Source organism: Pseudophryne corroboree, chromosome 2, assembly GCF_028390025.1.
Source record: "Pseudophryne corroboree isolate aPseCor3 chromosome 2, aPseCor3.hap2, whole genome shotgun sequence".
In the NCBI taxonomy this organism is placed as follows: Eukaryota; Metazoa; Chordata; class Amphibia; order Anura; family Myobatrachidae; genus Pseudophryne; species Pseudophryne corroboree.
The window spans coordinates 784,509,993-784,523,252 of record NC_086445.1 but is presented as its reverse complement, the minus strand read 5'-3'; the positions used below and the strand labels follow the sequence as shown (position 1 = coordinate 784,523,252).

Genomic DNA, 13,260 nt, shown 5'->3' with positions numbered 1-13,260 from the left:
GCACCTACTGGTGGGATGCGGTTAACATCCTGGCTGTCGGGATCCCGGCGGTCATTATATAGACAGCCGAAATCCCGACACCCGAAGAAATGCAGCAGTTGGAATACTGACACAAGCCCGGTATTCACCCTTGGGTCGTGGTCCACGCCACCACCCGAGGGGGAATTCGCCACCGGGCCCAATGCGTGGCGAGTGCCACAAGCCCTCAAGTGGACATGCTGCTGGGATTCCGGTCAGCCTCCTAACCGCCGGGATCCCATACCGATCCCATACTGGAAATGCTAGAAAGATGCTATTCTGTACCTCTACCATATTAATGTGAAACGTATACATGAATAACATAGACGTGTTTACTGAAATATAATAGTACAACTGTATTGCTGAACTCCGTATTTAGAATTGCACTTCTCCATCAAATTAATAAAAATAAAAAAATATTTAATTTGGAACAGAATTTTAAAAATTGTATTTCATTTATTAAGTAATTTTCATGCAGTAGTTTCATCAGAGACTCATATCATTACTCTATGCTTTTAAGGGATCTTGTTCACTGAACTTTTTAAGTTAGTTTCTGGCTTTCTGTTTCCCTCCATGCTGTCCTTTGCATTTATATATACATATCTACATGCATACAGCATTAATAAATGAAGCTATAAATGCCGTAAGTGGCGGGTTGTATCGCATTCAGAAAGTGATTTGTGATACATAATGACTAAATTTTTTTATTTTTTCTTATTTTTAACAAATCAAAGTTTAGTAATAATATAGTGTAGCATACAATTTTTCTAGGAAAAACAAGGCAAACAATGCCGTTCAATTAAGAATACTGGAGGCAATAAAAGAAAAATAGAACATTTAAATTGTTACAATTAGAAGACACTGGAGAGCCAATGTGGAAATAAAAGTCATGTAGTGAATAAGGAAAAAAGTAAATAAGCTTAGAGAAATAAACTTAGCGAAGACTAGAGTTCAATAATGGACTGCAAAAGCAATTTAATCCCAAAACAGTTTACAAGTACATAGACCACAAAAAAAATATAATTACACTATTGGACCATTACATTTTAACATCAGAAATATAATTCGGGAAGATGGAGAAAACAAAATATATATATTTTTTTTGTGGGGAATTTAATTGTCCATAACCCACCCCACTCCACCTGCCACTAGATGGCGCCTGATAGAGCAATTCAATTGTTGCTCCGGTCGGTGCACACATACAGCAAGGGGACACATTTCAGCTCACAGCCTCCTGAGGTGTGAGCTAAAAAGGTGCGAAAACGACATGATTTGGGCACGGAAACCAGAATTTAGATGGGTTTAGCAGCTTTACACAGCTAAACCCAGTACTAATGAGCATGCATAAGAAACATGTGAGCGATAAGGGGAACAACTGAATTGCACCAGTGGACGCTCTTTATGTTTGAATTCCCCATTTGTCTGTATTTATAAAGAAGGACAAATGCAAGTACATCTACAGTTGCTAGGGGCAACTTCTCCACTAGGCCACTTCTACACTCTTTTCACTGCTTGAAACAAACCCGATGGTCCAGATGTTGGAAACATCATATTTGTCTTAAAAGGAATTAAGTTGATAAACTATTCTTTCTTATAATTATAGACTGCATAGTATCAGTGGGCAGTACCGGTCATCATAGCTTTAGTTCGTTTGTTTTTTTATTGTGATTTCATATTACCAGGGATTGATAACACTTGGAGAATTTTTAGCAGCTCCTTTCTTGTGAAAAGGGGGACCCATCTGCCTATTTTTATCATAGCTTCATATCTGACAAAGGAGAATAAGATTTTTTTTTATGGGGAGCTGAACTTTAAAAAAAGATCTCGATAGTGCAAATGAATAAACTGAACCGCGGCATGGCAGATGAAATTTCATATAGATAAATTTAGAACCTAGGCGGTTGTAGTAACTATATTTAGAGCCGAGAAGGAGCAGGAAATACCAAGCAGTGACTGCAAAGGAGAAATAAGTTTGAGATACATGCGAAGGGCGATACATAGAGAGCAGAGAGTCACCAATGTTACAAAGATGGGATCATGAGCATCTTTACTGTAATGGTGGTTACATTATGGAAACTGGATAGGAAGCCTACTGTATCTTACATGAAATGGTATTTTTAGCTACAATTAGTAGAGGACATTATGGATGTGATTCATCTCTATTGCCACTCCTGATTGGACATCTATTAAGTAGGTGGGCTTACCAGTTACATTAATTCATTTGTGATGGGAGTTTCCAGGGAGCAATCCATGTTTCTACTATGGAGCTTTTCTCCCCAATGGATTGAGCACCACAGATCAACAAAGAAAAAAATTCTAGGTAAGTAGTTAGAAATACCATAGGAAGAAAAAAAAATCTTCTGCCAAAATATATATCTCTGACTTTAACAAAGGGGGCATGAGTAGTTTAAATAGTACATATGATGGCACCAGTCCCATAACAGAGCTGCTAGCATGATGCCTAAGAACGCCCCGGGCAGCTCCACAGGCTGCAGGGTGGCTCTGCAGTAGCGCTACTGTCTGCCATTCCAAGCAATCTGCAACACAAATGCAGGAAACGCGGGGCATAGCCAGATTACCAACTAAGTGGTACAGTCGGATGGAGAGGGCCCAGTAGTCCTAAGGGGCCTGGTGTCAGTCTGCACCATGCACATACCTATAAACTCGCTGTGTGCTTCTATGCCCGCTGCCCACACAGTGACCCCCAGAAGTTGGCTGCACAGTGCTGTAGTCACTTTCTGAGAAGTTGCCTGGCTGCTGCAGTGAAGTTCCCGGATGTGCAGCAGCCAGCAGGGGTGAGGGCGTGGTCAGAGAGACCACCTGCTGACCAATCACAGCCAGAGGGTGAGGCTGCCACAGAGACCGACAGTTCCTGAACTAAGATCTGGATGAAGGGCATGTCCTGTTCCCCAATTGCAACGCCAAGGTAAAATCAGTGCTGCAGTGTCAGGTTAATAGTTGATGCTCCCTGACTGCTGCTGGTGGGTGGAGCAGAGCAGTGAGGGAGAGGTAAGTATAGTTGGTTCAGAATTGTGAATGGATTTGGGGGAGATGTGAGAACTGATGTTGGGGGAGTTAGGGGGATGTGTGAGGGCTATTGTTGGGGAGGTGTGAGGTCTAATGTTGGTGGAGGTGTGAGTGGAGTGGCAGAGGTGTGCCCTGATAATTAGCCAATTTCACATATAGGTGAATACATTACGACATCCTGTTACCAGTGCTAGGAAAGCTCTTGAAACCTGTGCTCATATATCTACCTATGCTGGGGTCCCACTCTACCCCTTATTTAGTAATCCATCACTCCCCACATTGTATATGGATGCCATGCCCTGATAATTAGCCAATTTCCTGTATAGGTACATGGGCTTTGTATTCTTAAGGTATACGTATATTCACCGGTTAGCTGGATTCTTTATTTTACTGGTTGATTGCCATAACAAGGTTATTCTTCCAGCATCCGCTGGTAAATGCCGTTATACGGCTCCACTGGTGCCCAACTACTGTGTGTGTATTTCTAGCAGGACCTCGGCATAGGCAAGTATAGATGCTCCTGTTTCAATTCCCTTCCTAGCGCTGGTAGCAGGACGTCATATTGTATTGGCTAATTATCAGGGCATAGCATTCAAATACAATAGGAGAGTGATGGATTACTAAATAAGTGGGTTATACACCCCATTACACACCCAAACAGTCAGCCTAACACATCACATAATAATACACTATCCGCTAAGTGGGAGAATTGATTCTATTCATATAGTCACAAAAAAGGTATATGTAAAATATGTTGTGCGCAATCGTGCATAGGGGCACCCAGGATCAGTGTGCAAGTGTAAGGAACATTACCATACAGTAAAAGAACAGTGGAAAAGATACCGGAGCCCATCTGCATAAACCCTGTGATACACCAGACAGATGTAACATTAGGTTATCAATACACACAAAATCCATATCATAGGAAATAATTGTTGAAAGAAATAAGATGTGTATACATATGAATGGAGTAAAGGAATATGAATAGAGGTCATGATGGTTAATATACACAGACAAAGAATGAATATGCAACGTTAATATACTCAGAGAATAAATATACAACAAAAAACTAACAGACATTGTTGCAAGTAATTTGCCAGATATAGACAGAGCGGCAATAAGATAAAGTGTTCTCGTGTAAAAGCATCTAGAGGAATAATAATAGAAAAAGCCTTAAAGAATACAACACCACTTTGTTCTAGCTGGTATTTGTGAATAGAAACACGAATATCACACTGAGCTACAGCAAGCAGTCCAGGATGAGAGATATGAGCACTATAAATATCTTGAATAAATGAATATAAGTGCCAACTACTCACTCTCACACCCAATTTCCACAGCATACTGGAAATACAGAAATTATAGAGACAATAAAGAATACTGCGACAAATCATTATATTTTTTGATCACTTTCTTCAAAACTTATGTTTTAATAGTCCTCATAAGGCCTAATTGAATGCCACAGAATAAATACTGGTATATAAATTACTAATTTTTAATATAAAAATGAATTAAAAGTTATGTTTTCTATAATATAAATACAAAGTACATATCAGCAGAGCCAAGCACTAATTAGTTCCTGGAGTGCACCACGAGATCTCATCCTCTTTTATTATTTTATTAGAATTGTGGAGGTGTAAGATCTAATGGCAGTGGAGGTGTGAGTGGAGTTGAGGGAGGTGTGGGGGCTAATGGTGGTGGAGTTAGGGTAGGTGTAAGGGTTAATGGTGGTGGAGGTATAAGTGGTGATAGGGTGGCAGTGTGTTGATTTTGGTTAAATGGTTGAGTAAGGTATGGAGGAGTGAGTGTATGTAGGAATGGGAAAATGTGAGTGAAAAGTAGACGAGGGTGGAGGTTTGAGTGGAGTTAGTGGAGGAGTGAGTGGAGTTGGATTAATGCTAATAAACGTACACAAGCTGTATAATGACAGTGCAGGGGTGGATCAAAGGTGGAGGGTCCCTCAATCTTTACTTCCCTAGAGCCCCATAAAATGATAATCTAGCTCTGCCATGGGGTAGTGACGGTGGAGCCCCCAAGTCCTTGTGCTTATACACAGTTATGGCATTTACTGGCATTGTTCCTTATTATTAATTCTATGAAGACACTATTTTTTATTTTATTTTTTCTGGTACCCTCCGGTCTGGGCCATCATGGGGAGCATCCGTAAGTGTGACAGCCCAAACGTTTGTCTAGTCCCACCCACTGATGCTAACTACTGTAGCTTGGGCCATAACTGAATGGGAATGAGGATCTGTTTCATACATTAATAACAGTAGTTTCCATAACCTGTATGGAATTTAGAAAACTCCAAACATCGCTGGTCAACAGTTCGAGTTTACACTGTCTAAATTGCTGGAAAACCAATTTGGCAGCTTGGAGAGAAAATGAATAGTGTTGTGAGGTGGCTGCAAAATGGGCAACAATTCGAATGTTTGATAAATTTCTCTGCAGGGCGGTAAATGGAACAATTTATGATGTAAAAAAAAAAGTACGTTTTTATGAGATTAGTCATTGGGCTTTGTACTGCAAATGGTAATTATCACAGTGTGCTCTAGTTCAATAACTGGTCCATTTTCAATATTTGAAATATACATGTTATGTTGTTATCCTTTATTTATTATATACGAATGACATCAGGCAGGGCCGAAACTAGGATTTTCGTCACCCGTGGCAAAGCAGGAATTTGGCGCCCCCCTCCCGCTTCTGTCACATGGCCTCCCAGCAGCATATCCTATTCCGTGCCCCCCTGTGTGTCCACATACGTTGCACTAAATCATTGCACTACATGCCCCATACGCGGCACTGCATCACTATACACTGTATCACACCACAAAACATGCCCCTATATACTGCACTACACTAAATACCCTATATGCTACACTTCACCCCCCCCCCCCCCCCCCTCCTCCCCAACTGCAGCTGTGAGGAAAGCAATTAGGATCCAGTGGGGTTCAGCAGCTTGGGCCCAAAAATATAGTGTATTAGGTGGGGAGGCACAGGGGTTTCAGAGCAGCAACCAGATCACAAAGGTGGCTGCCTCAAAATGGTGCCTCAATTCTCACGCTACATCTACAAGGCAGTCCAGTAACACAAACACTAACAGCGAAAACTGGGGGCAGCCACAGGGGCTGGAGACTCACCACCAAAGCACAGTACAGCAGGAGAATGCAGAGAGGACTGCGGGCTACCTCATGGAAACCCGAGCGATGGATCCATGTCCAACCCCGATCAGGCAGCAAAGCAGGCCGTGCACACATCGTGAGATAGAGCCGCAGGAGAATCTGGACAGAAGCCCCGGCATTAGGAGGGCTTCATACAGCAGCAGTTGAGAGGAAAGTCCGTGGAAGGCAGCAGGAGGGAACCCTTCCTTCTCATTCATTCTCTTCACTGCGCTTCCCGCTGTCCCTCCACAGCTGCCTCCTATACCCGTAAGTCCCGCTGCAGTCAGATGAGGGAGGCGGAGCACATGAAGGGCAGACTCGGACATGCTGCCTGCACCTGTGATCTATGTCTCCGGCATCAACTGCTGCAGCGGTAGGTCGGTGCCAATCAGGGTGGATGCAAATTGCGTGCCCCTCAACACCGGCGCCCGGGTCACATGCCCCCTTAGCCCCCCCCCAAGTTACAGCCATGCATCAGAGAATGTTTAATCATTCTTAACATACTCTGTCCCAGTTGCGCTAAGTCTACATTCTGTGCCACCCAAACACACCAGGGTAATTTTTGGTAGAATTCAATTAACCTACAAATATGTTTTATGGCTGTGGTATGGCAGTGGTGCTTCCGAAGGAAACTCACAAATACAAGGGGAGAACATACAAACACCATCATAGTTGGAACCATGACGAATATCAATCACTGCACAACTAAAATACTTTTATGGAAGAATAAAGCGAAAAAATAAAAGATGTTTTAAGATAGCATTGAACATTACTTTGAGATACATCTTATATTTCTTTGGCTACATATAGCTGAAAATCTGAGGAGTTATAATTACTCGTGTGTGTGTGTGGGGGGGAGGGCATATGTCTGAAAAATTTAATATAAGGCACCCATATGGTGCCGCAATTATAATAGAATATAAATAGTGTTGAATGGCATCCAGTGCCCACGTACCAAATGATGAAAACAAAAAAGCTGTCCTGTGAATCCTATATGTGGCGGTAACTTCAAAGTTATAGGTCCTGGTATAAGTCTCAGCAACTTATAGGATGAGATCTCAGGGATCATATCAAAATGTGAATAAAGAACAATACAGCATAATAAAATAATTCACCTTTAACGGAAAAAAAAATGACAAAACGTACATAAAAAAAGGTAGCTGAGCCAACTTCTGAATAGCATCTATAAAAGCGTAATAAACGCAGCAGTTCTCACTGATGATTACTTACATACACATACAATCAAATCCAGACCAAATGTACTTTGACAATCAGCATTCCAAGATTATTTTCAGAAGTAGGAAATGTACTGCCACATAATGAATGTATAGCACAGCAGACTGTTGCTCATCTAGATCCTGTTGGGAGATGTGATAAGAGTCAGACCCAACAGTTGTTTCAGTAAGCCACACAACAAATGAACCCATACATAGCTTTATAAAAGTCAAAGCTCCGAAAACAAAAACACCTGAATATCATCAGGGCGCTAGTGTGAAAACACCATACTATGGCAAAGAGGAATCATCATAAAACAGCATCTGTAAGACAGTGCAAACAGTCCCTTACAAAACCCATTACAATGATCACTGCGGGTAAAGGGGCAGGGTGAGACAGTCAAACAGCAAATAGCACAGGATTTTAGGGGGAGATGTACTAAGCAGTGATAAAAGTGGAGAAGTAAACCAGTGGAGAAGTTGCCTATAGCAACCAATCAGCATTGATGTACAATTATAATAGGATTTTAATACCTACTGGTAAATCCTTTTCTCTTAGTCCGTAGAGGATGCTGGGGACTCCAAAAGGACCATGGGGTATAGACGGGATCCGCAGGAGACATGGGCACTTTAAGACTTTAAATGGGTGTAAACTGGCTCCTCCCTCTATGCCCCTCCTCCAGACCTCAGTTATAGGAACTGTGCCCAGAGGAGACGGACATTTCGAGGAAAAGGATTTTGTTAAACTAAGGGAGAGATACACACCAGCTCACACCACAACACACCGTACAACATGGCATTTAACTAAAACCAGTTAACAGCGTGAACCAAAGAGATCAGCAACAGGCTGACCTTTACCAAAACACAACCTTTGTGTAACATAAGCAATAACTATTTACAATTACTGCAGATAAGAGTCCGCACTGGGACGGGCGCCCAGCATCCTCTACGGACTAAGAGAAAAGGATTTACCGGTAGGTATTAAAATCCTATTTTCTCCTTCGTCCTAGAGGATGCTGGGGACTCCAAAAGGACCATGGGGTTTATACCAAAGCTCCAGACCGGGCGAGAGAGTGCGGATGACTCTGCAGCACCGATTGAGCAAACATGAGGTCCTCATCAGCCAGGGTATCAAACTTGTAGAATTTTGCAAAAGTGCTTGAATCCGACCAAGTAGCTGCTCGGCAAAGCTGTAATGCCGAGACGCCTCAGGCAGCCGCCCAAGATGAGCCCACCTTTCTAGTGGAATGGGCTTTCACGGATTTTGGTAATGGTAATCCAGCCGTAGAATGAGCCTGCTGAATCGTATTACAGATCCAGCGTGCAATAGTCTGCTTAGAAGCAGGAGCGACAACCTTGTTGGCCGCATACAGGACAAACAGCGCCTCTGTTTTCCTAACACGAGCCGTTGTGGCGACATAAATTTTCAAAGCTCTGACCACATCAAGAGACTTGGAATCCGCCAAGGCTTCAGTAGCCACAGGCACCACAATAGGTTGGTTCATGTGAAACGACGAAACCACCTTAGGCAGAAATTGTTGACGAGTCCTCAATTCCGCTTTATCCACATGGAAAATCAGATAGGGGCTTCTGTAAGACAAAGCCGCCAATTTGGACACCCGCCTTGCGGACGCCAAGGCCAATAGCATGACTACTTTCCAAGTGAGAAATTTCAACTCAACCTTTTGTAAAGGTTCAAACCAATGTGACGTAAGGTACTGTAACACCACGTTAAGGTCCCACGGTGCCACTGCGGGCACAAAGGGAGGTTGGATGTGCAGCACACCCTTCACAAAAGTCTGTACTTCTGGAAGTGAGGACAATTCCCTTTGAAAGAAAATTGATAAGGCCGAAATCTGCACTTTAATGGAGCCTAACTTCAGGCCCGCATCCACACCTGCTTGCAAAAAGTGGAGAAAACGACCCAGCTGAAATTCTTCCGTAGGAGCCTTCTTGGATTCACACCAAGACACATATTTTCTCCAAATACGATGATAATGCTTCACCGTTACCTCCTTTCTAGCTTTAAGTAGAGTGGGGATGACTTCCCCGGGAATACCCTTTCTTGCTAGGATTTGGAGTTCAACAGCCATGCCGTCAAACGCAACCGCGGTAAGTCCTGGAACACGCACGGCCCCTGCTGTAACAGGTCCTCTCTTAGAGGAAGAGGCCAGGGATCTCCTGTGAGTAATTCCTGAAGATCCGGATACCAGGCCCTCCGTGGCCAATCTGGAACAACGAGTATCGCCTGAACACTTGTTCTTCTTATGATCCTTATCACCTTTGGGATGAGTGGAAGTGGAGGGAACACATAGACCGACTGAAAACACCCATGGGGTCACCAGTGCGTCCACTGTTATTGCTTGAGGGTTCCTCGACCTGGAACAATATGTCTGAAGCTACTTGTTGAGGCGAGACGCCATCATGTCTATTTGAGGAAGTCCCCAACGACTTGTCACTTCTGCAAAGACCTCTTGATGAAGACCCCACTCTCCTGGATGGAGATCGTGTCTGCTGAGGAAGTCTGCTTCCCAGTTGTCCACTCCTGGAATGAAGACCGCTGACAGAGCGCTAGCATGTTTTTCCGCCCAGCGAAGAATCTTGGTGGCCTCCACCATCGCCGCTCTGCTCTTTGTTCCCCCCTGGCGGTTTACTTGCGCCACGGCTGTAATGTTGTCTGACTGAATCAGGACGGGCAGGTCGCGAAGAAGATGTTCCGCTTGCCGAACGCCGTTGTAGATGGCCCTTAACTACAGCACGTTTATGTGCAGACAAGCTTCCTGGCTTCACCATTTTCCCTGGAAATTTTGTCCCTGTGTGACTGCTCCCCAACCTCGGAGACTCGCGTCCGTGTTCACCAGAACCCAATCCTGGATCCCGAACCTGCGACCCTCTAGAAGGTGAGAACTTTGGAGCCACCACAGGAGAGAAACCCTGGCCCTGGGGGACAGGCTTATCTTCCGGTGCATGTGCAGATGGGACCCGGACCACTTGTCCAGCGGGTCCCACTGAAAAGTTCTTGCATGGAATCTGCCAAACTGAATGGCCTCGTAGGTCGCCACCATTTTCCCCAGCACTCGAGTACAGTGATGAATCGACACTCTTGGCGGTTTCAGAAGTTCCCTGACCATGTTCTGGAGTTCCTGAGACTTTTCCAACGGGAGAAAGATCCTCTGCAGTTCCGTGTCCAGAATCATGCCCAAAAACGACAGCGGAGTTGTCGGAATCAACTGCGACTTTGGTAAATTTAGGAGCCATCCATGTTGTTGCAGCACCTTCAGGGAGAGCGCAACGCTTTTTAGTAACTGCTCCCTGGATCTCGCCTTTAACAGGAGATCGTCCAAGTATGGGATAATTGTGACCCCTTGCTTGCGCAGGAGCACCATCATTTCTGCCAGTACTTTGGTGAAATGTCTGAAATTGGTAGTGACAATCCTGAACAGCGAACCTCAGGAACGCCTGAGGAGGAGGATATATGGGGACATGTAGGTATGCATCCTTTATATCGACTGACACCATAAAATCCCCTCCCTCCAGACTGGAGATCACAGCTCGGAGAGATTCCATCTTGAATTTGAATCTTTTTAAATACAGGTTGAGGGATTTTAAGTTCGGAATCGGTCTGACCGAGCCATCCGGCTTCGGGACCACGAACAGGGTTAAATAAAACCCTTTCCCCTGTTGTAACAGGGGAACCATGATAATGACTTGCTGTTGACACAACTTTTGTATTGCAGCACACACTACCTCTCTCTCTGGATGAGAAACTGGTAAGGCCGATTTGAAAAATCGGTGTGGAGGCACGTCTTGGAACTCCAGTTTGTATCCTTGGGTCACAATTTCCAGCACCCAAGGATCCAGGCCCGAGCGAACCCAGACTTGAACGAAAGAGCTGAGGACGTGCCCCCACCGGTGCGGACTCCCGCAGCGGAGCCCCAGCGTCATGCGGTGGATTTGGTAGAAGCCGGGGAGGACTTCTGCTCCTGGGAGCTAGCCACAGCCGGCGATCTTTTTCCTCTTCCCTTACCTCTGGCCACGAGGAAGGAAGATCCACGTCCTTTCCTGAATTTATGAGACCAAAAGGACTGCATCTGGTATTGAGGCATTTTCTTTTGCTGTGGAGGGACAAAAGGCAAAAAAGAAGACTTACCCGCGGTAGCTGTAGAAACCAGGTCCGCGAGGCCCTCACCAAACAAAACTTCACCTTTGAAGGGCAGAGCCTCCATAGCCTTTTTAGAGTCAGCATCACCATTCCATTGATGAGTCCACAACGTCCTCCTAGCCGAGATTGCCATGGCATTGGCCCTTGATCCCAAGAGGCCAATATCTCTCGCCGCCTCCCTTAGATATATCGTTTCGTCCCTGATGTGACCCAGCGTCAAAAGCACACTATCCCTATCCAGGGTGTCTATGTCAGATGACAAGTTATCTGCCCACCTTTCAATAGCGCTACTCACCCATGCCGATGCCACGGCCGGCCTGAGCAGTGTACCCGTAGTAACATAAATAGATTTTAAGGTAGTTTCCTGCTTACGATCCGCAGGATCCTTTAGGGCCACCGTGTCAGGGGACGGTAGCGCCACCTTCTTGGACAAACGCGCCAGAGCTTTGTCCACCGTGGGTGAGGATTCCCACCGTAACCTATCCTGCGAGGGAAAAGGATACGCCATAGCAATCCTCCTGGGAATCTGCAGTCTCTTGTCAGGAGACTCCCAAGCTTTTTCAAAAAGAGCGTTCAGTTCATGAGAGGGAGGAAACATTACCTCAGGTTTCTTTCCCTTAAACATACAGATCCTTGTGTCAGGGACAGTGGGGTCTTCTGTGATATGTAACACATCTTTAATTGCCACAATCATGTACTGAATACTCTTAGCCACCTTAGGATGTAACTTGGCATCATCATAGTCGACACTGGAGTCGGAATCCGTGTTTGTATCTGTGTCTGCTATCTGGGTAAATGAACGTTTCTGTGACCCTGAGGGGGTCTGAGATTGTGACAAAACATCTCCCATGGATTGTCTCAATGCTTGGTTCTGAGACTCAGATTTGTCTAACCTCTTATGCAATAAAGCCACACTTGCATTTAAAACACTCCACATATCTACCCAATCAGCAGTCGGCGGTGCAGACGGAGTCACTCCCACACACTGTTCAGCTCCCACACCAGCCTCCTCCTGGGAAGAGCCTTCAACCTCAGACATGTCGACACACGCCTACCGACACCCCCAAACACCCTGGGCTATAGGGGACAGACCCACAGGAAGGTCCTTCAGAGAGACAGAAAAGGAGTTTGCCAGCTCACACACAGCGCCTCACCGGTCTGAAGGAATTAAATAATGCCCCAGACCTGTAAGCGCTTTTATACCAAGTAATCAACACCAAATTTTCGTTCCCCCCCCCCCTCGTTTCGTGCACCCTGTTACTTGTGTACAGCAGTGAAGGGCCAGGAGCAGCCTCTCTGCAGCAAGCTGTGGAGAAATTGGCACTGGTTAGAGCTGAAGGAGGAAGCCCCGCCCCCTACATGGCGCGCTTCGGTCCCGCTTTTATTTATACTGGCGGGGGTCTGTATCTGCCTATGCAATGTATACTGTCATGCCAGTCTCAAAAGTGAGGTTTTATTGCTGCCCAGGGCGCCCCTGCACCCTGCACCCATATAGTGCCGCCTGTGTGAGGGAGCAAAGGCGCGCAGCGCGACCGCTGCGCGGTACCTCAGGAAGATCTGAAGTCTTCTGCCGCCTTTGAAGTCTTCTTGCTTCTACTACTCACCCGGCTTCTCTCTTCAGGCTCTGTGAGGGGGACGGCGGCGCGGCTCCGGGAACGAGCAGCTAGGCGCACCAAGT

The 13,260-nt window shown here is 45.3% G+C and overlaps 1 protein-coding gene across 6 annotated transcripts in view; it reads right to left on the bottom strand.

Moving 5' to 3' along the window:
• TBL1X (transducin beta like 1 X-linked) overlaps positions 1 to 13,260 on the bottom strand; it is a 495,345-nt gene that overhangs the window by 406,991 nt on the left and 75,094 nt on the right. The window contains exon 3 of one of the 6 annotated variants that reach the window (XM_063955517.1): positions 7,437 to 7,564. The exons of the other annotated variants lie outside the window; for them this stretch is intronic. The gene's annotated coding sequence lies outside the window, so the exon portion shown is untranslated. The remainder of the gene's footprint in view (positions 1 to 7,436; positions 7,565 to 13,260) is intronic. 6 annotated transcript variants of the gene reach the window in all.